This window comes from Caloenas nicobarica, chromosome 4 (assembly GCF_036013445.1).
Source record: "Caloenas nicobarica isolate bCalNic1 chromosome 4, bCalNic1.hap1, whole genome shotgun sequence".
Taxonomy (NCBI): domain Eukaryota; kingdom Metazoa; phylum Chordata; class Aves; order Columbiformes; family Columbidae; genus Caloenas; species Caloenas nicobarica.
In genome coordinates this window covers 11,327,916-11,355,063 of record NC_088248.1, presented here as the reverse complement: position 1 = coordinate 11,355,063, position 27,148 = coordinate 11,327,916, and positions in this window count along the sequence as shown.

The following is a 27,148-nucleotide window of genomic DNA, read 5'->3' as shown; positions in this document are numbered from 1 at the left end:
CTTACTAAAGTGACATGCATAGAGAAATAATAGGTTCCTCACTATTTTCTGTATGAAGATACTGTTCAGATATATTCTCTTATTCTCTTACTCTCTTTCAATGCAAGTCTTATTAATTCTCTGCACTTAATACATTTTGTTGTGACCTCACACAATGACTTAGAGAGCTGGAAGTTTTAGCAATGAAATTAAGAACAAGTATAATGCATTATTGAGACTAAGCATTTCAACTTCAACTATCTTGTCTTTCAAGTTTGGATTTCCTACTTTGAGTACTTTTCCACTATTCCAGAGGAAAAATTATCCGAGTTGTAATTTTGCAAACTCGATTTCTACTCACATACCTGTTTAGGATTATACATTTATTTCTCTTCTAAACCTGCACTCAAAACAAGAACAGCATACAAACAGTTAATTCCTAACGAAACAAAAAACAAGTTTTCATAAATCTGTTGATATTAAAGAGATGTATATTCCAGTATCACATTTCCACAAAATTTCAGAAACCTTTTCTTGGGTTAATTTGAGTTTTCACTAGCCAAACAGTCAAATCCACCCGTAAATAAACATCCCCCACAATAACAGAAACCAAGCCCACATCAAATGAAAAAAATGGGACATCCACAAAGCTCCAATCAAGCTCATCCAAATCACTTGATGTTTACTGCAATTGAACTTCCTGTAATGAATAAACTGCAACCCTTGTCTTCTAAATCTACAATGAGGCTCTAACCTCAATATGTAATAAATAAATATATAATGGCATTAGAACTGTATAAAATGCTTGGATAAGTCAGAGTAGCATTTCCAATATATCCCTTGAAATGACTAAATATTATTGCACAAGCTACAATAATACATGCATTACTGTCTCCTCAGTTGACTCCTGAGGCTCATATTACTATTCTGCCTCTGTCACTTTGCATGCTAATAAGATCCCAGAAAATTATAATTACCCTTAGGGACTGCATTTAAAAGCTGTCCTTTTCATTATAGAGGCTTGTTCGTAGCCCAGGTTAGTCCAGATCTGAAAGGAAACTTCATGCCATTCGCCAACTCCTGAAACTTTCAAAATACCACTAGTTCCTTAACGGCATTTACTTTTTATTGCAGTTAGTTCTAGAATCTAGACAAGACATTTATAGTGATATTCTAAATATAATGCAATTAAAGCAAAAACGGAACTGTTTGGAGAAGAACTGGAGTGCTAAATATACTTAAAAAATAATAAAAATCAAACAAACCCAAAAACTGGGAAGATACCAACTTAGTTTCTACAAATATGACCCCATTAGGCTAACTAATGATCCTGCTTTCTCTAGTCTAGCCATACACCCTACAAAAACCAGCAAAAACAATAACAAAAAATATTAAAGTCATAGAAACACTAGCGATGATTGCCTAAAGTACTCTCGGGGAGGTAGATGCCCAATTCCTATCTACTTCTCAACATTCACAGGATTTAAGAAATTAGGTCATGCAATCTTGTCGCTATAAATCACCTGCATTTGTGATACATAGTTCATGTGGGGATTTTTTTTCCAAGGGAAACAGTACCTGCAAAAGTTGGAGTAATCTTAATTTAATTCTTGATTAGAAGGTTTTGTTTGAGATCATAATTTTCAGCCTTTTGGTTTTGGCATTGGCTAATTCTGCACAGTCGGTACACAAAAGGTCACATCATAAGTGAACTTCCAAAATTTTTGGAAAAAATGACTATTTGTGAGTTAATTTAGAAAGCTTTGGATACTCACTATTGTTTTCCCAAATACCTCCTGGCTATCAAAACAATAAAATTAAATATTATTTGAAATCCAAGAGGACAGGAGACAGTGCTTTTATTTGAAAAAGTATTTACAAATCCAGTTTGCATTGCTTATTTGTAGATGAAGCACTGTGAACATCACACAGGTGACTAATGACTACCGAGCACATGAGCTTGGTTGAGTGGGTTATTTAGTTCTTGTCATCTGTCATCCTTTATCTCCCTCAAAATAGCATGACTTAATCTTTCATCTCTCCTAATCTCCCCTTAAGTTAATCAGATGTAATCAAAATGCAAACAATAAAACACGACAGCCTAAAAATCAAATCAGCATTAATATCTCTCTCAAAGTAAAATACACTGTTAAGAATTCCTTGTCTGCTTCTAATCAGATTTTCTTCCAATGCACAGGCAGAATATACTTAATGATATATGTTTGAGAAATGGAGATTAAAGCTGTTTTATGTGAAAGGTCTGTAATATGTTGTTTCAGGAAAACAGGTTGTCGTGATAAGATACTAAAACTTTCTAAAATAATGTTCAGAAAGCACAGCTTATTGAATTCAGATGAAGTTGAAAAATCAATTGTTGTAGGGTTTGTTTATGCATCTATGCTATTTGTTATTTTCATGAAATCTACAGCTAAGCAAACATATGCTAGTGTAGCTAGGCATATGAGCACAACGACCTTCTCTACCACACCTAGCAATGCCATGCTTACTCTTTTGCAAGATGGAATGATGCCTTGTTCTGTACTGCATTCTCCCCTTGTTCAGTGAATTCCTCACTGTCCTCATTTCCAGCCTTAGGTCTCTTCATTAGCTTTCCAGGCCTGTCTTTTCTACTTAATATTTCATTCTCTTGAATCATCAAGAACACCTGCAACTAAAGAAAAGTAACTTTCTCCTTTACAACACATTTTTTTTAAGGGGGTATTCTTGGGCAACTTTCTCAAGAGGCCATGTATGCTAAAAGATATTATTCATGAGCTCAGCAGGAAGCTGTATTAGAAAGAAGGGTTGTACAAAAACTGAAAGGCTCATTTTTAATGATACTTGTATTGAATTAAACCCACGGTGGCATCCACAGAGTGCAGAGGCAGATACAGGCCCTGAGGGAACCCAGTTCCATCTGAACGGCCATCCGAACGACCATCCAAACTACATATTTCCTCCCAAATCTACCCTAACAGTTCCTTATTGCCTTTGGCTTCTGCTTCATCTGAACACTTTCCAAGTCCTCATAACAGGCTGAGAATTTTGCTGCTGTACTACAAGGCTTTGTTGAACTAAACTGTTAAGCCTCAGAAGCAGAATGCTATGCTTAGAATTCAATACTGGTGTTTAAATAAAACTTTATTCCTATTCTTTTGATGGCATTTAGCTATAATGCTGCTAATGAGCTACGCCATTACTGGGCTCATTTCCTCCTGAACTGCTGAAGTTTCACAGTCAAGTCAGCAGACAGAAGTGCCTTGCTGAACATACTGCAGCACAAACCCCAGAGTTTGTGCTACAAATAAAAACAGTACTACTTATTGAACGTGGGCTGAACCTGGGAGCAGGGGAACTTAAAGCTAGGGGACCTGAGATACAGAAAACATGACAGATGTACAGCTTTAATGAAGGCGGCGCAAGACTAAACCACCTCATAAGGCTCTAAAATTTTCAAATCTGTTTAGCACATGAGCGACGAGTTTTTGCCTGGTACATTACTGGACTGCAACTTCATACTAACTGAGCTGGAAAAAATTAAATGACTGGATAATGTAGTCATTGTGAGGAGTTTCATTAGTTCACTCTGTACATTCTGCAGACAATGCAAAGGATATGCATAGGGGAAAGAATGTAAAGTACTATAGTAGAGTACCTTTGTTATAGTGAATAGAAGACTATTGCCAAGTTGACCTGATAAAAGAGTCCTAGTACCTGCTAAAAGTTGAATGGATGTCTTGGAAAAAATATGAGTATTAAATGTTAAAATGCACATATAGTTACCAAATTGAAAGGTCATTAAGGCAGCAGACACTGTGCAAAACCATTCAAAGTGCTGTACTTACTGGTACAAATATCTACCACACAGAAGCAATTAACAGGAAGGTGCTGATTTACAGAGCAGGTTTTCATAAGCAAAGATAACACCAGACAACAGAAAGGTCCGCTCAGATGATCCATATAAAAATCCTGTTCGGAGAATATTTATCCTTCTCTACATACCTATGGCATCTTAGTCTCTTGTCTGTAAACAAGAGACCATATCCACATGAACAGTATAATATTTACTTTAAGAGACAAAAAAAAGGAAATTATGTTTAACAATGAGATGCTCAGAAACACTTGTAGCTGTCTAGTAACGTGCAGACACAGTACATCCTTGTGCTATCTTTGGAGAAAAGGTAATCAGTGAGCACATGCGTGACAAGAACGGTAAGGTGTTTTTCTGGTGAGCTGTAGGGAGAACTGGCTGCAAGCTGCTGGTTCTACTCACACATGGTTTGGGGTCCCAGGAAAAGGCCAAGAGGCACTATGAAAGGCTTTATAAATGATGCTTCAGTTAATTTCATCCAGACTGGAAGAGTTTAAGACTCAGTAAGTTAGAGCATCTGTACTTTATGAATACCTAATGTTTGACAGCCTAACTGGGCTGCAAAAATGAGACCAGATGCATGTGCACATCCATATAAACACACATCCCTTATTGCTTACAAACTTTCAGAGGAGTACACCACTATGTTGTGCAAGTTATCAGGAACAATTCTTCCCCATTGCGACCCAAACATTTCCATTGGCTTTATCTGCAGAAGTTCTTTTTCCATAATTTCTCTTTTGGAATCATCATCTTATGAAGAATCTGAATTATCATAATCTTCTCAGTGTTTGATTTACATTTTGGCTTTGCATGTTTATCTCCATATAATTTTGTGTGTGTCTTTGTAAAAAATTACCATGACAATCTGGTTTTAAATCAAGAACTGGATATAGATCATTGATTCACTTCTTCCATTTAACTAATGCTTTATTTTTATTCACAAATGCTAAGTTTCACTTTGTTGTGGATACGCCACAAGGCCCACTGCTGTCGGCAAAAGCTCCCATACCAAGAAAACATCTGTCAGGACCGTAGGGATTTTGCTATTATCCACCATTTCCATGTTAATGTATGGTCAATAATATGGCAAGAAACCTCTCAATAAATATGCAGTGGGAAGATAAATTGCCAGAAAGTTGGAACTACCAGCTGTCAATGCAATTAGAAACAAAAGAGCACTGGAGCTGGCCTCAGAGGATTATACAGCCATTTGGGAATTGATTTCCTTGGGGGTTACTCATTCAGAGACTTTTATCCACAAAGAAGAGCCTATTTGTTGAGAGGTACCATTTGTCAGCTCTTCACTACTTTTACAAGTGTTATTTCTGCCCTTCCCTGCCCAGACTAATGTTCTCTTGAAATACACAATTTTTTAAAGCTACTTCTATAAGTGTACTTACTGTACATTTTCCCTGCTGATGTGTGGATTTCTATTTATCCAGTTCTAACGTCCTAAACGATAAACTTTTAGATCTAAATCGAAAAATAAGACAATATTCTTTTGCAAGGAGATGCTTCCGTACTCTCATATCCAGGTTTTTGGAAGAGAAAATAACACAGCAAAGTGGGCATGGAATAGAACTTCATCTCTTGGAAATGGAGATTGCGAAAGATGGGTGGTGAGAAACAGGTAAAATGAGCAGTTTCTCTCTCCAGCTACTTATTATCAAGTAGGAATAATTCTGCTAAGGAAAACAGTACAGTTTCCCAGCTTTTCAGGCAAAAAGTCACTGCATACTTTCCTCTTGAAAAATGAAAATGCAAAACTTACTTCAGTCTTCTCCATAGCTGTTTGCTTTTAAGGCCTTCAGGCTATACTTATAAGCAGAATACATCCTCTCACAGTAAAAGTTTGCTTTATCCTGCACATATCAGAGTAAGTCAAAACTCTTCTGGCAGAACAGCTTTAGGAGAGCAAACGCCAATTTGAAAGAATTCAAACACTCCAGAGAAACACACTGATTGCATCAAAATTCTGATGACACTTACTGGAATCCTGCCCAGTTTCATGGCTGCTCATCTTCCCACCTCCACAGCCAATATTTCCAGGATTACAATGAAAATAAAACATAAAAACAAAGTTAAATTTAAAAAAAAAAAGGAGAATATAAAAACTAAGGAGTTTTAGTTAAAATTGTTAGAAAGCCGATGCAAATGAATTATTTCAGCATCTTCAGAACTGAATTCTCTCTGAACTGATGTAGTGGGGGAATTTAGTACATTTACACTTTACTGTCTCACACTCTTATTTTTTACATTGTGGAATTCTGACTAAAAGGAAGATTTCTAGTTCCACCCAGCCACTGCTGTTCCAAATACCAGCACCCTTTACCTTAGCTGTTCCGCTTACTGTTGACACAGCTGAACTACTGATACTGTGTCACTGGCCGCATCAGAGGCAGATTGTCTGGGCAAAGCTTCCAATGATAACCAACATAGTGACTTGATCCATGCTTAATCTTGACAAGAATATGCAGAAAACAGTATGCCAAAACATGTTCATCTTGTGTCTGCTTTGAATGAAACTAAAAAATGGTCATGGGGGTTAATACTAATTTTGGTTGTGTTAAATGCCAAACTAGCATTTCTCAATCTACGAAACACCAGAATTCAACTGTACTGAGTTATACCAGTGCTTGTGTCATTAGCTGCAACCTCAGAGGGCCCTGAACAGAACAGCTCTGATCTGACTGACCATTCAGCTCATTCATCCTTCATATCTTTAGTTTTTTACCATAAACACATCTTCATTATTTTTTCCTGTTTTCAGGTGCTTTTTTTTTTCCCCCTACATTTTTGTAGAGCTATCATACCTTATTTTTCCTTTTTCTGTACTGCAATTACAAACAACATGATGGCTGTATTACAAGAAAACTAAGGGAAGTATAAATCAAAGTAGGATCCAAAGTAAAAGAGTAAGTAGTACTATCCCCCTCCTGGTCCAAATTTCACTGATAAATTACATTCTTTGTGTTTGAGCTACAGTACTCCATGGTTCTTTGAATTTATCTTTTCCATCTCATTTGTTGACTGACTGTGCAGCATGCCAACCATAATTCCACTGCAGCACTGATCATCTTGTTATCAGCTGCTATTAAAGGACTGGTACACAGTGCATAAGGAATCTCTTGATATTTAATTCATCCGTGCCTCAATAGCTCTTTCACTTTTGTTTTAAACCATAGCCTCTTCTAATACACTATATGGCTTCCTGATTCACCCACTATAATTATGATTCATTAAAATACAGTACTATTTTTTTGTTAACATGACCGCCTTATTATTATATAGCACTGTTGTGATCGATGCCCTTGTTATTTAGTCCATAATCTCAAACTCTGCTTTATTACAAGAAACAAGCAGCTTTAAATGTCAGTAATTTGTAAGGTGAACAAAGTATCAGACCCATCAAATACAATATGCTCAAAACAAATAATGGTACTTAGGTGTGGTAATTAAATGCCAGCAACCATTTATAATGGAGAGAGGGAAAAGGGCAAGGAAGGACTGCAGTGACCCCTAAACAATTCCCTTCCAAAAAGGCTACAAGGTTTCTGGCTTTCAGGTGAAGTATTTTTTTTTTTATTTAAAAAAAAGTCTAATTAGTCTCATGTTGAATTTTCTGCCCCCTCTGGACAGGTAACTTTTCACCAAGCTAATTTGAAACCTGCAGACCACCTAAAGCTAACTCATCTGAGAAGCAGCACCTTCAACCTTAAGAGCTCATTCCTAGAATACAAATATAATTTAATAATCCTTCTCTGAAGTAGTAGTCTAGAACACTCCAGAGTCCTACCCCAACAAGTCTCCAGAACTTGAATGATATTATCCCCTCTTCCCTCATTTGCCTCATAATATCTTGTTTGCTTTCTTTCCTTAGTGTCTTATCTATACTTAAAAGTTACACCAGAACAAGCTAAAATTTTAAGGCAATTACTTTCTGAGATGTTCAGGAAGAATTTGGTATTTTACTTGCGTTGTGTTTAATACAATTAAAAGGAATACTGTAAATAAGTGTATTAACTGTAACTAAAGCTCTAAATGTGCTGGGAAGAGAGTCTTGCTCAGGTAATGCTGCAGTCCTTTTTCCTAGATGATTCTCCACATTAATATCTGTTTTCTGTTGCCCTGTCAGCTGTTCATTTAGAGTAGGATTCTTTTCACCAAAGTTGAAATATTAACCATGCAGATGGCCTGTAGCATCAGAGAGAAATATATACTTCTAAAGCACAGTCCATTTAATCTTAATGCAGAGAAATAAAATAAGTTAGACAAACTCTATCCCAGAAGAATCTGGTTCTTCCCACTGAACACAAAGTTCACAATCACTACCTTTAATGTAGGCAATTACATGCTACTACAGATCTGCAGATGTCTCAAGTTTGATGAAACTGAACGCCACCCCAGGTTTCTGTGTTAAAAAAAACAACTATTTTTTTTTCCCCCCCAATACAAAACATGGAACATGCCTAATAACAGCTGTTTGAAGTAGTCTATGCCTGAGTTTTCATCAAGATTGAAAATCCTTGTTTTGGACAGATTAACTGAAAAATAAACCTTGGAAGCTTGTGGAGTGTTTGAAAGCTCTCTTTTAATTGAAGCAGGATAGCAGGATAGAAATCAAACAAATACAGGAAACTGAAGGGGCAAAATGGGAAGTCCAAAGAACTGAATGCAACACGCATACAAAAATCCCTCCCCCTCTCCCCCCCAAAAAACCAAACAACAAACAAACAACCCACACAAAACACAGCCCAAACAAAACAAAACTACATACACAATACCAAACAACAAAACCTCAAACAGTATCATCATCCATTAACTATAGAATTAAAGAAGAACAACTTGATAGCCTTTAAGAACGGCAAGTTGAAAAATCCGACCTGAATTCCTTAAGTCGCTCATCCTACCTATGGGTACAGCCTCATTTATGCATACATACAAAAATCATAATTTTCAGAGAGATTCAAAAGCCAATTCCCCAACTTCAACAAATTCTGGGAGCCAGATAACGTTGCACAGAAGGGTCCAGTGTTGAAACTATTCTGTATAGATTGAATAGTTCAATCCACGCTTGCACACTAAGTCTGCTTCACCACATTTAGTAAGCGCATGCATAGGAATCTTCTTTCCATGGACAGCAGAGTTTTAATTGTCATTAGACATCCTGAGAGTCTAGAAGGCACAAACTGGGGCTCAGCTAACACAGACAGAGAATTCATGTTAAAGTCCTAACAGACGTGTTATCTCCTAACATATTCTTCCCTTTTGGTAAGTTTCAGATATGCTGCCTGCAACTTTCAAAGTAGTAACTTCAATTAACTCTTCCTCGGCTGTTCCAAGAACACCAAAGTTACCTGGCAACTAGCACTACCAGTTACTGAAAAACTTCGACAACTAAGCAATTGTGTTTACTTTAAATTAGAGGAAAAGAGTCTACTTATGGAAATAATTCCCAATAAAATAGTTTATATGGGTTCAAAAGAGTAAAAATAAGTAATCTCAATGAACTCTAATATTATCAAATGTATCAACTGTAAGAACAGTGGACAATATTGATATTTTGTTAAATTATAAAGAACATGCTTTTAGACTGTAATATTAAATTGAGAAAGTTGACATTGTTCATTTCCTCAATCTGATTTAAGACACTGCTGTGAGATACCCAGATGTGAATGACATTGCTTTTTTTCTCCTGCTCACAGACCACCCTGGTCCACCTGTTCAAACAGTTCTACCTTGTTCATTGACATTCCCCTTCTGCAAAATCTTTGTAACTATTCTATTTCATGTTAAATAGTAATAAAAAACCCTAGAAGTTTCTATAACTATTTAAAAAAAAAAAAAAAAGTCAGCAAAATAGGTTTTGCCCAAAAGATCACCTGTAATGTCCTTCTCCAGATCTTTGTCATACTTGCCGTGTTTTACCTATTCAATTATGTTAGATTCTAAAAACCTGAATGCTAGTCATTTTTCACTTGCACAGTCTTCGTACTGTTTGTGACAAATGTATGTTTTTTCTAAATTGTAAGACATACTGAAAATGCTGGGAATTATTTTAAAAGTCTTTGAAGAAATAGTGGCTACTTCTGGACACTGAAATGACCAGGATATTACCCATTTACAATCTGAAAGACAGAGAATGTTTTCATATATAGAATTCAATTTACAGATTTACAGAAGTTTTGTTACTGTTGATTAGATTATTAATGATATTTGAAGTCGTTGATATAGCAATTGCCAAATAATTTAACAAACAACAATGAAACTAACTAGTCAGTGTCACCATTATTTGCTTGGTTTATCTATAGTGTTATACCCAAGCGCCCCTATAGAGATAAGTGTTTTACACTTACTTAAGAACACTGGCATTTTTGGAACAAAGCAAGGAATTAGGTCTACTGGAATTAGAGAATACCTACAGAAAATACAGGAGTAGCAAACTCAGAATAGCCTAACAGCCCTTGGTCAAATAAATGTCTTAATACAGGCAAATTAAAGACTTTATCAACAATAATACTGCATTACTTTGCTTACTAAAGTTTACAGGGATGAAAGCTACCATAAGGAAAGAAGGAAAAATGGGAGAATGGTAGCAACTTACTGAAAGTATGACATAACTGATAAAATTTGGGCAGCATGGAAACTATTCTACCTAGTGTACTAAAATAAGACTATAAAAGAATATCTTAATGTTGATAAGTCTGTACAGTGGAAAAAAAACCCACTGCTTTTGAAAAATCAGATCTCCCTTCAAAATAAAATTATTTTAAATCAATCTCAATTACATTAAATTACACTTGATGTAATTCCTTTTTCCTAAAACTCTTGATATTAACTTCTGTATTTTACTAAATTATGCACAGATACTGTGCTTTGCAGATGAATCACTTTATATGATGAGCTGCCTGAATTAATTTAAATTTGATTTAACCAGGTTAATACTAATAGTCTGTTTTGACAATTAAAATAAAGCTTCCTCAAGACAGAAAGTATATATGAAAAATACTACACATTAAAGTATGCTATCTTATCCTGGCATCTAAAAAAATTTAAAAGAATAATGCGTAGTGTTCAGACATCCATTTAAGGCATGGAAAAAGATATGAATAAAATATTTATTCTCAAAAATATAACGCCACATTACAGCTCATAAGCACCACTTTTGGTTTGCTTGAACTGTTGGTTGACAGCTTTTAACTGTCGCAATACCAAGATACCATTAAATACAGAAAAGGTACAAGGGCATTCTCTCTTAATAAAGTATAAAGTAGATCACAAGAATCAGACATATAGTTCTGAACAAAATACAAATATAGCTACCCAGATATATGTTTCTGTCCAGGGGAAAATATATAGCTGACAAATTCAAACAATCTTGATGACTTTTGTAGAGTAAATCAATTTGCACCAACAAGTGTTTGGCCAAATTTTACTTTTACAATATGACCAAAAGTCTCTCTCTTGGGAAGATACATGACAAATCTGGAACAAAAAAAGTATTTCTATGAGACTACCTATAAAATTTTGCAGGCAGAGGAAAGCCATGTTTTTTTCTAGAAGTTTAGCATTAAACAGTATTTTATAAAATACTGATGTAAGTTTTTAACTCAAAATGCCAAGATTCAATGGCTGCTAAGCAGAAAATAATTGACTTGGCCTTTGCTTGTGGTTGTTCAAATGTTGCATGGTACAAATAAAAACTGATATTCACGCTAGTTTGAATTTGCATAAGCAATTCACATTTTCAAGCTCTCAAAGCCAAACTGAGCATTTTAGATGTTTTGACAGTAATGATTTGAAATATGGTTTCTTAGCTGAACAGAGTTTCTGGCAGTATTCTGAAATAAGAAACGGACCAGTGGTCTCCTCATCCAGAAGCTTCTTAAAGGAACTTTTGCGATAAAGACAGATAGGATGTGGAAAAACAAAGTCATCTATATGCACTTGTAACTCCAGTTAGCACCAGCAACTCCATTTATCATTAAAGGATTGTTATTCTACATATTCATTATATTTATATAACCCTTTAACTTCAGTTAACTTAAATAATTTTAGAAAGGGCTATTAATACCACAGTAAAGGTATTTGCAGTGGCACATCAGGCTCAATGAACCCAAAATCCACAGTTTTAAAATTAGTAAGAAAGATGTCTGTATAAAATCTAGTGCCTGGTAAGATCTTCTCTTTCCCTCTATGAAGTAAGGGCCAGGCAAGCTAGACAGAAGACTCCCTTTGACCTCCCATGTAGCAAGAGACTGAAGTCTCCAAGATCACACTTGTCTAGTTCACTTAAGCACTTGGAGAAATAAAATTATGAAAGAGAAAAAAATAGTTCATTTATCTAACTTCCACTAGAATGAAGTTAGGACCACTAGAATAATCTACAACTAGGTGAAACTATTTCACATAATGAATGGATTATAATGACATTAATGAATTCCTTGAAAAGATTTAAGTTAGTCTTTTACCTCTAGTTAAGAAAGAAAAATGCAGATTGCTGAGTAAACTTAGTAATTGCGATCAGTATTCAATTGGTTTCGCAACTACAGAACACCAATATTACCAAAGTGTAGAAAGAGAAAGCACAGACCCAAAAGCAACACCCGGTGTTTATTTTGCTCTACTGATAAGCTGAACAATATATTACACACATTTAAAATGGTAATCTTCTGGACTTCAGTCAATCTCTCAAAATCTTTCAGAGATTGTACCATCTCTATATTTCCCAGTCAGTCAGCTCCTAAAATCCATGCATATTTGTTTGTTTGTTGTTTGCTTATTCAGCATTTTCTTGGGGTGGGGGGGTGGGGGGGGTTGTGGTTTTGGTGTTGTGCGTTTTTGCTATTGTTGTTGTTTGGGGTTTTTTGTTTGGTTGTGTGGGGTTTTTTTTGGTTTTGTTTATTTTTTTTTTTTTTTAATTAAACCAACTCGCTCTAACCTAAAAAAAAGCGAGAAAAATCTGAGTTTTTACCTGCCTCCATCCTTTTACATAATAAGATCAACAAAGCTTTAGGTATTCACAGAATTGTTAACATTTGAGAAAAAGGCGCTCTCTCCAAAGATGCTTGGCTATTTTTTTTTAATGTTATAAGAAAGCACAAAAGAAGTTTTTCACACTTAAAAACATTAATAAGCTATCACAGAAAATTATCATAGTTCCATCTATTATAGAACAGTGGCAATGAATTTGAAGATTTTTTTGAACAAAATGCTTTGTTTATATATATATAATGCAGCTATTCTTGGTGGGATTGCATTTAAACTTACTGTAACATTCTTCTAATCAAAATCTACAATATTTCTAAAAAAGTGTTATGGAAAACTGGTAAAGGTTACATGTATAATATTATTTTATTAAATGTTAACTCCACAGCCAATACTATAATGAACAATATTAATCCATAATTTATTAGCCCCTTATTATTGAGAGTCAAATTAGGTTCAATTACACTGAATACTCTCATAATGTTGTAGCAAAATAAATGTTCTCCCATCACATTTTTTCCTATCTAGTACTTAGTTGTTATTGCACTGTACTTCATTCAGATCAGGCTGTGGAGGAGGGTGCTGAAGGAGTCCATGCTCACTGCTGCTTTATTATGCTGTTACATCACCATAGATGTATCCTATTCCTCTAAACCAAAACAGCCTTTAAAGAGCAGAAAATAAATTCCTGTTGATCTAGCTTCGTTCTGATATTTTGTTTTACAGTCTGCATAATAGGGTTATCTTTATCAAGTTAGCCTATTAAACTAGAGGAGCATGGGATGTGGCTCAAACTCTCAGTATTTCTTTTCTGATCAGTCTCTATTGGAACTCATTGTTGTGAGATGCAACACAACTGCAGAGGAAATCCCAGCATGCAGTCCCAGGAGCTGACTCCACACATAGTAGTAATCCTTTTGAAAGACCTGTGATGGGGATAGATCCCAAGAATAGCAATTTCCGTGGAAAAAAAGAGAGGAAGAGTTTATGCAGATTAGGACTGGCAAGTACTTGGACATTGTTTGCTTGTAAAGATCATATATGAGCACAAACGTTTTTCTAGGCATTCATGACAGTTAAGGTCTTTAAGAGACTTTGTTCAAACTTTTATCTTTTGTTTCTGGTATTTTAAGACTGCAGGACATCTTAAAGCATGAAAGAAACCTAAATATCATTGTAGATTTCAGATTTCAAAGCAGCCATACTGAGGCAGGATGAAACAATAGTTACATATATGGCAGATTTTGAAAGTCTAATTTATTATTAAATGTTTTAGAGAGTATACTGTGGGATAATTTGGTTGGTTTTAATGAGAAAATCCAAAGGTCATTCCTGGCAGCCTGAAACTTAAGTTAGCTTAAGATAACAAATGCAAAGAAAGCACCACTGAAGTTCTTACAACATCTGCACTTTGAATGCATGACAGTCAAACTAAGTAGAAGAACTACAAACCTGCTGCGCAGGAGTTTATTTTTCATCAGTTTGCAAAATAGCCCAGTTTCATAAATTTCAAAAGCTGCAACTTCACCACGATATTATAATGGTAAATATCAAAAAACAACATAACAAAGTCTAATCAGACACATGTGAAGAAATGAAGGTAGACAACAGAAGGCTTATTACTCTGAAGGTGAGGAAAGTAATAAGTAACATATGACTGCAAGGCAGGAAAGCGGGATTTGCTAATAGGGAAGTTAGACGAGAGGTCATTTTTGATGGGAACATACAAACATTTCAGCTTAAAGGAGACATGGATCCCACAGAGAATGCAGAAGCACCCGTTGGCACTTAAGCAAGTAAACTAATACAGTTGACAGCAGCCATTCTTGTCTGTTAAAATATTACCACCTACCTTCCCAAAACAGGGGGAAAAGGACAAAAAAAAGCAGCCTGACAATACAGAAAAAAGGGAAAAAATCTAGGAAGAGTGTGGTGGGTAGTATAATGGAAGTAAATGAACTGGCAGGAAAATTTCAAGCTGTAGATTGGCAAAGTACCAGAACTGCCAAAATTCCACTAGGGTTTATACCCAAGAATGCACATGGTGAAAATAAGGAAACACAGCCTGCTTTTTTATGCTTCCAAATAAAAACAAAACAAAACACCCAAAGCAACAAAAACCCACAAACCCACAAACCCCAGCACCTACTGAATAGTGTAATTTTCTGCATTGACTGTAACTATAGCAACCATGATTAAATGTAGGAAAATCATCTGTACCCACAGCAATAATGAAGCATCTGTGCATCAAGTCTTCAAATTACAAAGTTGTCAGTTCTGAGGACTACTAGATCATTAAAAGACTTTTACCAGAAAGGATACCATTAGAACTTAGAATTTTTTCGAAGGGCGTCTAAAATTCTGCATGGTACCATGAGAACTAACAGCACTCTCCCTAGTAGAAGTAATGATAATCTTCTGGCAACATTAGTGAAAGCACTTCAAAATAAAAGAATCAGTACAATTTCATATAGAACAACTCTTTCTAATGGCAAAATTACTGTGGTTAAGCCAAACGGTAAACACAGGAGCTGAGAAAAGGTCTTGTCAAAGAATCTCTACAGAAAACAGCCAAAACAGAAATATACCTTTTCTACAGTAACATTGTAAGTACAGGTTACGAGTATTACCTATCATGCTCTGAAAACCTAACAGCATACCAAAAGAAAAATTAACTGGAGACCCCAATGGAAATCAAATATGTGAAGGGACTGGACAGAGTTTTTAAAACTGAAATGGTGTGGTCTTCCTTTCTAGATACTTATTTTTTTTCCTCTGCAAGTATTCATAGATATGGAGGAGAGGCATGTCTTCTGGTCTTTAACATTATTTTTTCTACTTTCCATATAGATCTTCCTTGTTGCCAGTCTGATCAGAAAGATTTTCAAATACAACACTTGTTGGAGTGCAAAATGCTACAATGTAAACTCAGCCTGTAAAGTTTTAACCTCAGACCAATGAAAAGCTAATGTCCCATCGCATTCTCCAATTAATACACTAGCATGTAACTCACATTTCTGCTTCGCACACTCCAGTGAGGTACTCAATATGAAAAAAGCCTCCATTGGCCATAAATTTTCCAGGTCTTCCAACAACAGAACATATGCATTTACTTGTGTCACACAAGCCTGCTGTACACTACTGATGTTGGTTATATTTCTCAGTGTAAGAATATGATGATTGTGTTCATAACAATACATCTCAAATCTGGAGAAAAAACACACAACTTGCAGCCGGCCTTCAGCAGTAAAAAATTAAAGTCTACATATGAACGCTGTAGTTGAAAGTCTGTATCATGAGCAAACCTAGTACGCTGGCCTCTCTTTCTTTGTTTTTGACCATTTTCTGACAGATGCACTGAAAGAGTTTGCTTATATGCAGAAAACAAGAAATCTAATTAAAAGTGCTGAAAGCCTACAGTGTCAAAGCTTCCTAATACTAGAAGATTTTTGCAGTTGAAATCTGAAGTGGATTTTGTTTTTCTTCCATGTATTTAAGTTTTCCCTGATCTCAAACATACAATTGCCACTAGTTCTAAACACAAAGCCTTCACATGCTTGTGTTTGTGTGTGTTTGGCAATTTTTTTTTTTTTCAGGGCAGGGGGTGGAAGAGGGCCCATTTTGCTACATGTCACGTGTCTTCTGAAAAGAATGCTGTATTTCTCCTCAAACAGCGGTATTATACAGCCTGTATATGTTGCACTGATTTTCATTCATTTAGCATATCATAGAAACATAGATTAGTTTCAGTTGGAAGTGACTTTTAAAGTTCAACTAGTCCAATCCCCACTGCAATGAGTAGAGACATCTTGAACTTATGACAGAAGATTGCAAAATCCAGGCGTTCAAACAGTCAGAAAACTAAACAATGACTTGAATATTCTATAAAATTATTTTGAAATTAGTTTGCTGTTGCTGACTATACCAGCATAATATAATTTGTGGCATTTTTATTACAACTGAAAAATTCTCAGAATATAGCAAATATCAGCTGAGATACAGATAAGTCAGAGCTCTCTGATGATTCAATCTGTCTTAAGCTGTCTTTTTTTTTTTTTCTCCTCACAGATTGGAATCAAAGTGAGTCTTTTAGGATAAAAGAACTCTAGCATCCAGAATTTAAAATTATATTTCCAATAAAAAATACCCTAGATTTACCCTCTGCAGTTCGAAGGAGAAATAATTTTTTATAATAGGTATCATAAATATTTAATGATTAGATGGCAGCATGCTTCTGCAGTTGCTTCTAGCAGATCTGTTCTTTGTCTAACAAATATTGCCACTCAAAATCTTCAAGACAGTACTCCTCTACCCAAATGGCTTGGTGGCAGAACTGGCTTTCCTAAGCTCCCTTCAGAAAGTCATCTATAAAATCAGAGGCACCACACTATCGAAGCTCCTATGTCTCTATAGTATTAAGGTACCAGTTAGTAGAGACATTTGAAATTAGATACAAATCCTATTCCTGCTTTGCCATTAACTCATTGACTTGAGGAAAAGTAAATTTTTGTATCTCAGTTTGCTTTTTCCTTGACAGGTCCATCTCTGCATACTACAGAGGAACACTGGAAGACTTGGCCATGATATTTGTACAGCACACTGATCTATAAATCAACCTCAACATTTGTACTATTATTAATATAACAGAGAAAGAATTCTTTCCTCTCTCCTCCAGCCCCCAACCTCCAAGCACTGCAATTAGCATTCTGAAAATACTGTGCTTCCTCTTCAAAGCATTAGGAATCAGAAATCCCCACTCCTGTGCTTCAGCCTGCTTGCTTCATTTCTGGGAATCAGTGCATTCCTATGTACACATCACCCCTCAAAAAAGGTCCAGTCTTCTGCAGCTGAGAGTCAATAAAAAACTGTTAAAGAAATCAAAGTTATCCAGATGTTCATAGGCTTTCAAAAAATCAATGAGTAACTCATGTTTTTAAAAGCATTATCGACACAATTAGAATCTCTTCTCAGAGATTCTGACGACAGATTTTTTGTTTGTTTCTTTTCTTACTGCCTGGCAACGTGACCTACATATTCCCTGGGTGAGTAACATGAAAAACACTTTTTCCTGTGAAATAGAGAACCTGATGTTGGCTCTCCAGGATTCATATAGAAGATTGTCAAAACTGGTCTTTGCTTCCTTGTTAGCAAAATAAATATAGCACTGCCCATTTTACTCTAGACACTAAAGAGTGCATCTGCAACATAGGGTGTTATCAATATGTTAAGCATCACTGTTATAAGACAAGTAACAACCGGTCTTGCCTAAAAATGATCAGCATTACTCACAATGAAGGAACAACAGGAATTAGGAGTATGACCTTGATTTTCTTTTTCTTCCAATACCTTACAGTTAGCAAAAAAAGATCAGGCTGAAAGTGTGGACCTATTTTTTAAATTACTAAAACATTATTTTATTCTGGTGAGTAGAACTCAACTGTAACATTTGAGTCCCTCATTTTTATTGAGTAACAAATGCATAATAAGGCATCAGCACTCCTTTATTTCAAAACAATTCATTTTACTATGAAAATTACTGCTTTTTTAAAAAAATATGTAATTCAAACTGAAATAGAAAAATCACTAGTAGCACAAGAAAATGAATCAAAGGAATATTCTCTCTTATAAAAACTCTAGTCTCTGCTTAACAACAAGGGGTACGTCCTAGTCTTTCTAAAACACTGACAGTTCCTCCAAGTTGGGCTGGGATTGTAACAGACTCAGTAGATCCATGCGAATCATCTACCTCACATATTATTTAGGATTGATGTGTGGTCTTCTCTGTTAAGGTTATCTATCAAATCCCAGATTTAGAACTCTATTCTATGTAAAAGGGACATTTCTTGTCACAACCTATGTCAGTTGAAAGCTGGTGCCACTGAAGACTAGATTTAGCTGCTCCTTCCCCTCAGGCTAGTCAAAAAAAAAAAAAAAATTAGCAGGATTTTTGCATTTAAGGAGCAGTCAGCTTGTTTTAAACAAAGCTAATATAACAAGAAACATATAATGGAGCCAAAAGATGAAACATATCTTCGTTTAATACAATGTATGTTCATCTCTTAAAAGCTGGCAAAGGACAACATTGGTTAGATTGTGCTAGTTGTAAGTGCAAAGTATTCTCCTATCAAAAATCAGGCAGGAATAATAACTAATTCAACAGTTCTCCATTTAAAAATTTTAATAATACACACAATAATTATATTCCATGACCTTGTCATAGGCAGAAGTAATTTTATCTCATAGCTAATGGCTTCAATGACAGTTTTGGTTGCCGTTCAAATTCCTTCCTCAACTTTTTGAAGCTCAAGTCAGACATACTGAAGGACAAGAGGATGAGTACAGATGTGATCTGCAGGTGGAAGCCAACACAAAATCTTAATTTGCTTTTAAAGGAATTTACAAGCTACAATATATGAAAAATGGACCATGTCCTTTCAAACCTTCTGTTAACAAGCATAGATGAGACAGAAGCTTGCACGAAGCTAGCTCTTCATGCCATGCGCCAACTTTTAAGAACTCAAAGCAGGAATTTAGGACATAACATGCCATCTTGAGGAGAAATATTAATCAATACCACAGGAAAATCTCCAAGCTGTAAATAACCTAGAAAAACTGACATTCCCAAACTCTATAAATTAAAGCTAAGATCATGTTCAGAGTGAGAAAGCAGCATAGAATACTAGAGAATGACAGCACAGATCCAGAAAGCAACACATTTCTAACTGTATCCAAGGCTTATTAACATCTAAAAAGCAACATCAAAAAAACCCAACCAAATCAGCCCCCTGCAACAGCCATGTATTCCACAACTGCAGGACACAGGTGGCCTCTAATGCACGCTGAACACCGTGCTGCTCTGAGTCAGTAAGAGACACTGCCAAGTGTCACCAGCAGCTTGTGTGAGAATTTTAGTCTTCTTGGTGCCAGATGCTTGCCTAATTACTTACTGTAAGTTTCTTTCTTATAGATGGTTGGGAAGCTACATTTGTTAAGGCTACGACTCCAGAGTAACAAGCAGTGTTGGGACAAGCTGTCTTCAACAAATTTCCTCAAAAAACTTCCTTGCCAATGTATACCTTAGGTTAGTTTTGTGGACTGATAACCAGGTATTCTTGATTTTAAATATTATGGGTATAAACTGCTTTGTTAGATCATTACTGCCTAAATCATTTTTTTAATACTCAGTATTTTATATCTATGTGTATATACAGTATACTATAAAGTAATAGTGTTATATTTATAGTATACATGGGTATAATATATAATTATATATATATATTGTGATGTTGATATACATATGCAGAGAATGCACTTCTCTTACAGCAATTCTTACAAGCGTCCTCTGTTTGGTTTTAAATTAGACATTTAAAATTAGGTGGCTGGCTCTAAAAATGCCCTCTGCTGTTCCGATTATTTCCTTTGAGTCACCTCACCATCTGTTTCTGGCACAGATGCATTGCTGCCGGTGTTCTCATGAAGACCAGCTGACTGCCTGACCTTACTTTGGCCTTATACTAGAACAGCAAGTGGCTACACATGCTATACTTTTGCCAACAGTCAAACAAGACTGATACCAACTTGAATTTGAATTATTTTCTACAGATTTCCAGTGAACTGTTTTCACCAGACTTTGATGTCAATCTTTTTAAAAATGAATGCACTAATGCTCTGAGCAAAAAGACCTTGACAGGGAATAAAACTAGTTCCAAGGTTCTCTTGTGCTTGTTGGCTTCTTTCTAAATATTTTCTATTATCTTGTAACTTTGCTAGGTACAAACCACAACCCTAGATAGAATTACTTCATATCATCCCTTTCCTGCTTATAGGGTTACAATTCTTATGAGGAATTGAAACATGGAGTTATCATGGTTACATAATTGCTAAGAGAAACAAAAAAATAGTTTCTTCTTCCTCTTATATTCAATAGGACACAATCACCATGGAAAACATAAGCAATTAAAGGCTTTCAAGATTCCATATATCAGGGCCAGATACCCCATGAAAACCCCAGATTGTTTAGCAACACTTACACAGACCATACTGTTCTTCTGGCCAAAAGTGTCCAAATCTCCATTAGACAACTAAAACTCACACAAGCTTCAGTATGAGGCTTATGTGAAGTGAATGCAAAAGCAGGATAAGAGTCTGCTATGATATTAGCCATATAATGACACAAACTGTCCAGTAGATAACAAGTCTGCATTTAGGAGCATGTGACACTGAGGACTGATGCAATTCGACATGCTCAAGAGTACCATCCTGATGTCTGCAAAACACTGCTTTGATTTCTCAAGTAACAGGTGACAATATTTCAATATTTGCCTTTTACACTTTCTTCCATCAAAGAGAAAAACAGAACTATTAGGTGTTTTCAAGAAGAAACTGACAATTTTAAAGACTTGGTATTATTGAAATTTAGAAAGTATTTTCTGTGCACCCATCCAAATATGATCAGATTAAGGTGATCGCTCTGAAATGCAGGTCTGTTCACTTCATTCTCTCAGGAGCAATAGTCTGTGTTATACAACACTTCTACTGTCCCAAAATAACCCAATATAATACAATATGATTAGGAACCTCTGTTCACCTGAGATACTGTTCAGAAGAAGTATAAAGATAAAATGATAAAAACTATTCATTGCTTAAGGGCAGTTACGGCAGGGCTAAAAATTGGCAGATACCTCTCCAAGCATCTTTGCCAAAGCCAATTCCTCTGCCAGTTTGTCCAATGACATAAAAAATTAAACAAACAAATGATCATAACAAGTAAATGGCTTCCAGCCCTTTTTGCAAACATCATCTGTGCTATACCTGAAGAGTTACTTATAAATGTTAGAATCTGGTATCACATGGCCCCCAAAAAGCTATGGTAAAGACGCTTAGCAGCTTAGAGCTTAGGTATACATTTCGTTGTCTTTACTCTGGTCATGAACATCCAAGATTATGCAGTGAGTACTCAGCAGCATGCCATGGATCGGTGGCAGTCAGCCTTGCTTTTTACAGCGTACTAGGACCTACTAAGAGCAATGTATTTGCACAGTGAAATGCAACACACCACAAAACACTTATTTTTACTGGATTGATTGCTAAACCAAATTATGCTCAGTACAGAGTTCCGAATCCCAGATATTTTGGAATCATAACTCATGATGCTAAAAGCATAGGATATGAATTCTGGTTGGCCACAGTAACCCAGGGAAGCTTTCTTTTCACTTCCATGGCCTCTCCCTCCACCCAACTCCCCCTCAAAAAAAAAAACAAACCCAAAACCAACAAAAACAAAAAAAACCAAACAAAAACCCCCACAACAACAACACCTGCCTCCAGATGCGCTCTAACTTAACTTCACAGTTTCCAAAGACAAAAGTTGCTCTGGTTCTAAGCAACTTGGCACCCAATGTTTTCTGTTGCTGTATTTGCAACTAGAAGCTTATCAAGGTATAAAACAACATTGAGATAATGGCCATGTTCCTAATGGTTGTTATATCCATCACAGTGCTCTGAACCTTGTGATTATTAGCACAGCAGATGGCTGAGATTTGACACCTGTCCCAGTAGTTTTGGTTTTGCTACAGCTTGCAGAAATTCATATACAAAAGCCATTTGTCAAAAATGGATTGACAAAAGCTAAGTTAGGTGAAATTATATTTGCTATGAATAAGTTTATTGCTAATAATAGCCAGGTCTGAGTGAGGAAATATTTCTCTCTGATATAGATAATCACTTCTCCATGGATATACTAAAAGGCAAAACTGAGAAATACACTCCAAGCCAGTAACAGTTTATTATTTTGTATAAATAAACCCAAAACAATAGGTGGCTTATAGCACATTACTTTGTGCCAAGACTACTCACAGGCAGGTGCTTTCATCATAGCTTTGCACCTCCATTAATGCATGCCATTTGATTCAACTTTATTTCTACATGAAGTACTACCACCACTTTTTTTTTTTTTTTTTTACCCAGACCACTCTCCACATCACCCCTAGGGTAACACATGAATTTTATCTTAAGATTCATTTTAAGACGAGTTAGTTGTAGCACACAAACACTCCAAATTACAGTAGTTGTATTTATTCTTTTCTGATATTCTTTTTACGGTATGACTTTAATCATTACTCTGATTACTTCAGGATGAAGTACTCTTAAACTTCAAAAACGGAACTAATAATAATAAATCAGTAATTAGGTAGATACAAGAGCTAAACCTCAAAACAATGGCAGAAAGCCAGTCTAACAGATAGAGTTAAAAAAGTGGCTGAGGGTCACAAGGATGCTTCTTCACTGAGGAACTGATACTCAAAGGCCTTTCCTAATACTTACATTTCCCCTCTAGAATTAGTTTTCAGAGTAGAAGATGATATTGCTTATCCCAGTCACCACAGCTTTCAGTTTCCATAATGAAAAACTTAACCAGGCAAATAACAGAAAAATATGTGTAGTAAGTATTAGATTATGAGCTGACCACTACCACTTGGGAATCAAAACCTTGGGGTAGCTTTATACATAGTTTAGGTTCATCCTCTATAGATGTCAAGCAAAAAATAAACTGCCACAGCTGAATAAAGCTAGAGATGACCAATATGCCATTGTATGAATCTCTGATTTAGCCATTCCTGGAATGCCGGACAGAGCCCCGTCTTTCCTTTCAAAGAGGACACAGTAGAAATGGGAGCAGTTCAGAGAACAGCAGTGAGACCAAAGTTACACACAGAAACCATATCTGGTAGAGATGACCTTAAGCTAAACATCCTGGAGGTCAGTAACATATTAGAATGAAGTGCTAAACATACTTGACCTGTCACAAAAGAGGTTATGGACAAATCTTTGGTCCAAGCCACATTTGTTCCCAAGTTTATGATCATTTTCATTAATGAACTAAATAATTATTGATGACTGATTTAGGCATGCTAAATACCACTGCAACTCATTTATTTACAATATATTAACAAGCTACTATGTAATGATTTTTCAAAAAATATAGTAACAAGAATACTCAAAAAATGGAAAGTTCTAATCTTTTCCATGCAACTACAAAAAATTAAGATACATTAAAACAGGAAAACCCCCAAAGAAATATATTTTTACTCTCGGTCAAGCTGTGCAGTAAAATGGCTAAATTCTTTTCCCTGCTAAAAACACAGCTCTTTTGAAGACAACCAAAACTATCAACCTTAGGCTCCAGAGGGACATGGGAAGGGCAAGCATAACCACAAAAAAACACAGTATAGATACCAGCGAGAGTATTTTTCCCATTATACCATTTTAACAGTATTTTCCCATTAAAAAACCACCACAAAAAACCCACTACACCACAAAAAAACCCACCACACCACAAAAAAACCCCAACTTCTTAGCGAAAAAACCTCTAATAAGGAAAATACTATTTGGGTAATAGTAAATTAAGAGCAAAAATTTTTTTTCAATTCTACCTTGATGCTTCATGAGAGTCAGTGTAGAAGTCTCCCATTGCCCACTCCCATCTCGTCACTGCAAGTCAGAGAAGGTACTGTACCATGCAGCTAAGATGACAGTAGTGCATCAAGAAAGGCAAAATCCAGCCACAGATGCTATCCTGCTAAGCCTACAGACCTGAGGCAACCTCAAAAATTCACTTTAAAAAAAAGAACTTCATACTCTTAAGGAAAACAGACACTTACTGTGGAAAAACTAGTTGAAACAAAAAGTCTAACCCCAGTTCAGCAAAGGAACAGTCTGACAGAAAACATTAAGCCAGCCTTCAGTTATCAAGTAGATATATTAGATTGTTATTTATGAGCACATTTATAATCATTAACTATAAGGATATACACCTTGAAATAAAGCACAAAGAATGAGCAATCTCACACACAAAGGATCCATAGAAAGGAGATGACTAAACCTGCTATGGACATACAATAAGTGCCATCTGGCTAAACTGTAACACCTTAAACCCTGTTCATTTGCTTCCTGTGTCTTTAATTCAATGGATGGACCACAGACAGAAAAAAACCAGCTTCTTGCATCAGCTCACAGAACCTCTAGGAGTTGTGAGGGTAGCTAGAGTCAGGCTCCACTCTAATATACAGACTTCCCACCTTCGTGTTGCCTGATGACTTTAAGGCATGAAACTCTGTCCTCAGCATGGTCACTTGTGCCTGGAAGTGCACTGGGAAGTTTCCTAAGGGTGCAGATGCTTAAATGTTTTTAAGAACGATATGATTACTGGAATATTCCTATTTGTCATAATGTATTTTTGCATGTGTATCCCTACCACTACTAGTATAGTACTAAGCAACCAATGTATTAGCCTGAGAGATAACCTCCTTTTGTTTGACAGAGTGTCACGGAGGCACCCCAAAATAAGTTTAGGCCGACAACAAGGTCCAAAACAAACTTTATTCTGGCCGGAAAAGTACCACCGATAAACCAATTAGAAACGGGGCTAACACAATTAGTTAGCACTCCGATAACATAAGATACACATTGGGATATTAGGTTAGGAGATTATTTGGGGTGCAGCGAAATAAGAGTAATGAGGATCCACAGTGTGCATACACACACTCACAAGAAAAACAAAACCGGAGCCCTCTCTGCCCCGTTTTGCCCATAAGAGATAAACACTAGCCTACTGCGGCCAGGACTTTATACTCGCCTGTCCCAGACGAGGAATTTACACTCGTCTGTCCCACACGAGGACTTATTAAAGCATATACTCAGTAATTTGTCACTCACCCACACACGGAGGTGAGGTGCTCCCAATCCCGGGAGGTTACCTTAGACGGTTTCTCCATCTAAGGGGAGGGACTCCGGCAGCGTGCCAGACCCACAGCTCCGAGGAGACCACGCAAAGGGTGTCTCCGGTGGGAACCCCATATATAGTCTGCTCAGATGCGACTGTTGACATTCCAGAAGCTTCTCGGCTTCTCTACACCCCACCCCCCAAGTGTGGGCCTCCGAGAAGCTTTTCAGCTTCTCTGGGCTGTGGGCGCTCTTGGCCCCTCCTCTGCTGATGAACCTGCCCACGGACTCTGGGTCTCCACAAAGAGAGCCATTAGCTGCCCCATTGAAGGCCCGAGTTCTGAGAGGGGGCGGATGGGCAGCTACCAGTGCAACTGCCACACCAGTTCTCAGGGCATGTGTGGGGGGAAAGTGCAACTGCCACAGAGAGAGTTTTCTTTCTTTTAACAATGCTAACTCCCCCAAGTATATTTTCAATCTGGCTGAAATAGGATGTGTAATTTGTCTCAAAGATAGCATCCTGAAAAATGGAGGTGAAAAAACCTCTCTACATCTCTCAAGGTTCATCTCTGATAGGAATACCATAAGTGAGTGTAAAACATCTTTAAACAAACTGACTCTGCTCCACCCAGTGCTTGTTGGAAAAGGACAAATTTATCAGTTAGTATAAACTAAATCTGATACTTGAAGGAGCAACTGTTTAACAAAAAGACAACATGACACTTCAGCTGCTATCTCTGTATGGCCTTCTGTATGTTCACAGTTATCAAATTTCCACAGCTGTTAAGGATGTTTGCATAAACACTGTCTTCATCACATTGGCAGAAATGTAGTATATTCTATGATTTAGAATTCACTAAATAGTCTTCTGCACAACTACAAGGAAACTTAAATGCTCTTCCATATATCAAGTGCCAATGGGGGGAAGGAGTAGTAAAAACTTCTTTTCTCTTGGCTTCAAATATGCACATATAGCTACTATCACATTCTTTCATGGAGAATAATGAAGTGTTCAGCTAGGAGCTTATCACTATGATGAGACCTTCATAACAAGTAAACCAGCAAATATTTGTGTAAAGGAATTATGAAGGGGAGAAAGGGAGCTATGTTAATCTCTGTCAGCTGCTACCACCCATTCCCAACCAATTTGCTTGTGTTTCACACAGAAATGCTGCAATTTACTTCAAGCTTCTTAAAGGGCCAGTTTCACTACAGACGTACTGAACAGAATTTGGGCAGACCTGTAAAATAAGAAAATGTGGAACCATACTTCAAAAGAAATGTATTTATATAAAATACATAAATGCATTTAAATAATATCCATTTAATAAAACTATACTTTAAGCTAGGGTTTGTCCTCTATCTTAATGTCAGGCCTCTGACATATTGCACTGCCAGTGTATTATACTATATATTACTGTCCCATAATTCAAATTACCTCAAAGGAATTTCATGCCCACTCTATTACTGTGGCTACAAAGAATGATTTTAAGAGAATGATATAAAATGATCTCACTCAGTGTTCTCACTAATTACTTTACTGTAATACACAGAACATACGCTGTTGCTAGGCTCTTCATTTTAGTC